Source organism: Mustela putorius, unplaced genomic scaffold (genome assembly GCF_011764305.1).
Source record: "Mustela putorius furo isolate JIRA1106 unplaced genomic scaffold, ASM1176430v1.1 tig00000868_pilon_pilon_pilon, whole genome shotgun sequence".
NCBI lineage: Eukaryota > Metazoa > Chordata > Mammalia > Carnivora > Mustelidae > Mustela > Mustela putorius.
This window is the reverse complement of record NW_025421502.1, coordinates 6,210,150-6,215,260: the sequence shown is the minus strand read 5'-3', so window position 1 is coordinate 6,215,260 and position 5,111 is coordinate 6,210,150.

Sequence of the window (5,111 nt, the reverse complement as noted above, 5' to 3'; positions counted from 1 at the left end):
GGGAAACACATTTCTCTTCATCAGTTCCCTCTTCTACCATGGAAACGGATGTGATGTTGGAGGCCCTGAGATGGCAAACCTGAGAACAAACTCTCCCTGTCAAGGAACGCGAGGAGCAAAGCTAGATGCGCCCATGCCATGATGGGGAGCTGCTATTCCAGCCCCCTACCACGGGCCTCCAGACTTCTTGTTATGTGAAGACTACAGACCCCCTTTGGGCTAAGTCACTAACACAGAGTTTCTGTTCCGCACTGCAGAACTTATCCATATATACGTGGAGAGAAGCTGGAAAGCTGCCAGTCACCAGGGCAGTCCTGGAAACTGGCTGCTCCCTCCATCTCTCCCCCTCTTCCGATTGCTGCATGGTCTGTTTCTCATGGTGTATTTTTTTTTCCCCTGAACATTTCTTTATTTTTCTTTCTCTAACTACTTGCTTTTTTATCTGATCACCCTGTCTGTTCTCTAAGTCAAACCTTTTACTTACCAGTAATTTTTGCTCTCTTATAACTTTAGTTTACTCACAACCCATCATGGCTTTTCCAGAATATCTTTCATCATAACTCTCAGCTCTCCGCTCCCATGCTAATTATCCTATTTTTGATTATTCTGATTTATGGAGAGGAGGAGTGTCTTTGTTCCCTTTCATTTAAGCTCCAAGCCAACCTATTGATTAGCCTCCTCTGGGGCTGGTGTCTAACTCCAACCCAGGCAACTGCGCTTTATTTTTTTTTTTAAGATTTATTTATTTATTTGACAGACAGAGATCACAAGCAGGCAGAGAGGCAGGCGGAGAGAGAGGAGGAAGCAGGCTCCCCGCTGAGCAGAGAGCCCGATGCAGGACTCAATCCCAGGACCCTGAGATCATGACCCGAGCCGAAGGCAGTGGCTTAACCCGCTGAGCCACCCAGGCGCCCGCAACTGCACTTTAGATGATGGATGGGTTTAGCAATATGGCAGGAAAGTTGGCCTCCCAAGGCCCTTCTTGGTGGGGACCATGAGCAGGAGGGGCAAGGCAACCATCAGGATGAACCTCAGGTCTGGTAAATTGCAGCAACAGAAATCTCAGTCACCCCTGCAGAACAAAGCCAATTAAAGTCTCCTTTTAAATTATTCACATTTTAGAAAATGTAACCTAATAAACTATGGCTGGGAAATTCCAGGGTTCGAGGCCTAATCCCAGTTTTTCTATTAACACGCTATATGAAAGTTTGAAGATCTCATTGTGCCTCACTTTCTTCATCTGTAAAAATAGGCAACTCATATCTATTACGTTTTGAGGTCGCAGAGAGGAACAATAAAATTGATTTGCCGAGTGTTTTATTGCCATAAAGCGCTATGTTGAAAATGGCCTGTATTTAAATAGCCTGATTTGTTGCAGCAGGTAATAAAAAGAGCTATTTAAAGAATATATTTTAAATAAATACATGTTTAATTTGTTTTCTTTCCATTGTTACTTTTGTGAAAGTCATTAAAATCAAGGAAGAATGGTATGAGATGCTAATTAAAGTCTTCCATCACACTAAATTTTTCTTTCCCCAATAGATAAAATTCTAACCTATATCCTTAGTTTGCTCTTTCAAAATTTGTTCAGCAAATGTGACATCACGGCTCTGTCTTGGGCTTTATGCTTCAATGGGTAGAATCAGAATCAATGGGGGGAGCTCTGCTCATCTACTTCCTGTTCCATTTCCAGTGATGATGTGTTTGTACCCTGAAATTGGTCATGGTGGGAGTTCTTACAACACAGAAATTAGCAAAGCCTATAAATGAGGCCTTCTTTTTTCTTTTTCCAAAAAGCTGGTCATTCAACATTTACCAGCCCATCACTGGAATGGATGTACCTACTATAGAAATACACAGATACAAACATACATCATCATTAAGGACAACAGCAAAAATAGGCCTAAAACATCAGAGAGATAAATTTTTTAAAGAATATATTGTCTCTTTTTCTACAAATCTTTTCAGGAGAATCTTTAGGAATCCACTTTAAATATTTGCTCCCAGCACATCCAGACATTTTTTTTTCTTTTCTTTTCTTTTCTTTTCTTTTTTTAAAGATTTTATTTATTTATTTACTTGACAGAGAGAGAGCACAAGTAGGGAGAGTGGCAGGCACAGGAGAGAGAGAACCAGGCTCTCTGCTGAGCAGGGAACCTGATGTGGGACTCCATCCGAGGACCCTGGGATCATGACCAGAGCCGAAGGCAGACACTTAACCCAAAGAGCCACCCAGGCACCCCAAGATCCAGACATTTTCTTAGCCAAAAGCAGTAAGTCTCAAACACGAGCTTGCCATTAGAATCACCCAGAGGGCTTATTAAAACAAATTGGGGAGATCCAACCCCCAGGCTTCTGATTGAATAGGTTTGGAATGGACCTTTTAATTTACATGTTTAACAAGTTCCTACATGACGTTGCTGCTATTTAAGGACAAGTGGAATAACACAAAACAAAATAAGGCATAAACAGGCACTGATGAATGTGGATTGGACTAGTGAAAATGTAGTGACACAAACAGAATTCTGATGAGTATAATACACTTGAAAACTATATAGAAGGCCCCTTTAAGATGCTGGCAATCCCAGATTTCTTTGTTTCTAGGTCTCCTCACAGTAATTGAGGTTACTAGTGTTTGCCCTTAACACATCTAAAATGTTGTAAATTTGGAGACAGGGTTTTTTTGGTCTTTTGTGTTTTTTGTTCCCTCATCAGAAAAAATCACTTTGCTTCACTTATTTGTCAAAAATGACAATTTAATTCTATGTTCACATTTCTCTGTTAGCTTTAAAATGAGAAGAATTCATCACACGTTTCTGTAATTAATGAAGGTGTGTTGTAAGAAGATAATAATATACTGAGAAATAGGAAACCAGGACCTTAGACCCCTAAGATATCCACAAACAGGACCTCCAACAAAGCCAGCTTTTGGAGACAAATGGAGTTTGGGAAGTGGTGGTCCTTCAGAAGCCAGTGTAGCTTTGACAATCCAGCCACCCTGATGTCATGTCATCAGCAGGTATGTGGAGTGCCGGTTCCAGAGTCCTAATGTTACCATGACTGTCATTCCTCCTCTCTGTCTCTGTCTCTCTCTCCATTTCTCTTCCTACTGCCAAATGGACATAACTGTCTCCCTCCTGCGGCTTCTGCATTTATGCGTGAGATATCCATTGCGTACCTGCCAGCTTTTGCAACAATTTCCTTCTTGCCATTTCTGTAAGCCACGCCTTCAAAGCCTAATAAAGGATGAATTTAGATCTACCTTGTTCACGGCCATATCCAAAATGCCTAGCATAGAGGTTGGCACATTGTGGATTCTCAATAAGTATTTTTTGAATGAACGAACACCTCATTTGGGCCAACTTATAGAGTGCCCCACTCCAGATATATCTATATTTGTAACCAAGAAGGCAAAGCTACTCGGTTAAAACTCAATCAATTACTAAAAAATTTACTAAAAAAATTTACTAAAAATTCGCTCAGCCAGAGTTCTCAGAACATGAATATTCACCATGGGTATTTACCCTTACCCTGTTTGGGCCTAGCAGCAGAAGAAAGAAACATTAGATCGGTTAAGGAATGTTGGGGAATGTAGAAGCATTCATACAATTATCCTTACCAACTGTCTAGGAGTACCTAAAAGCTTCCATCAATTAGTCACTCTGCAGAACTCTGTGAATCAAGCCACGGGGTTATCCCACGGAGTAGGGAGAGACCTGGGAAGGAAGAAGGACCTACTCCCACTAGTTATCAATGGGACTGGAGGGTAGGGATGAGGGCATTAATTCTCTGGTATATCCTGCCCGCTCACACTGCCACAGGAAATTTTCCGGCTGTCAGAATTCAGCCATAGTGTTACTACAATGGTTAAGGTGGGGAGGTAATGGCCCAGGCACTAACAGTGGCTGGTACAGACTCTCTTCATGCCTGAGCATTTCACTGCCCTAAGAATATCAGAATTCCATCAGTAAGCATAACTATTTCCTTTCTTAATTTTCTGATTCTCCACACCCATGCCCAACAAAATCCAAACACTGAAAATAAAAATCATGACAGCCATCCGCCATCCGCTAAGGCAGCTCTCCACCCAAACCACTCCCCACCTCCACATACACCCACACGGTGAGGTCACTGAGAAAAAGGTCTCTTTGTTACTCCTTAATTCCCCAATATCCAGATTAGCATGGGGCAGGTAGTTGGCTCTCAAATGCTTCTTGAATGCATTAACTGAACTGACAAGCCTAGTTCGGGTCCATGGAATCACAACAAAGTCTAGCCTCGGAATCCCACACATGCTCTTCCCGCCATTTAGTTCCAAAATAGAGTATCTCGGCTGTTTTGCCAGATTCAAGCATCAATTTTGATACTTGAGAACATTACTCCCTCTCAGACAAAACTGTGTTGCATATTTTATTAGGAACTGTGGAACTACACTATAGCATTTACCACTCTTAGCATAAGAAAGAAAAAATACCAAGTGCTACTAAATACCAGCACTTTCATTTCCTGAACACCCAATGGTATGTGTTACTAGCGCCCTTGACAGAGGAGTAACACATCTGTTACTAAGGGCACCAAGTACAATGCAGGGAATAGAGCTGGGTTTTTTTTCTCATCTGTTATATTTACAGGTATCTGCTTGGGTTTTCTCTGGTTCTCTCATTAAACTGTATACCCCTCAAGAGCTTACCGTTTAACGTGTATCTTCTGCTTCTTTCATAATCCTCCAAAGTGCCTGGTAGAGGGCTTGGTGTGTGAAGGATTGTCAATAAACCGTGGCTGATGGCTAAAAATCTCCCTGTACATAGGTGGGACAACCCTAAGCAAGCATTAACAGCTAGAATTTCTTCAGTCTTGAAAGTAGTCAGTGTCTAAAACCTGGAAAACAGGACGCTCTGGCCACATCAGTACTCAGGAATGACTAAATATTTCATTTCTGCAACCAGTGTGTTTGTTTTTTTTTCAAGCCATCTCCAAAAGTAAGTAAGCATATAGTGACCTAAATCTTTCATTTTTATGACCCACTGGTATATAATAAATAGTAATCATAACGTAGACTCAATGTTTAGTAGTAGATGGCATAAGAACAGTCATTCTAAAGGGAGGCACTC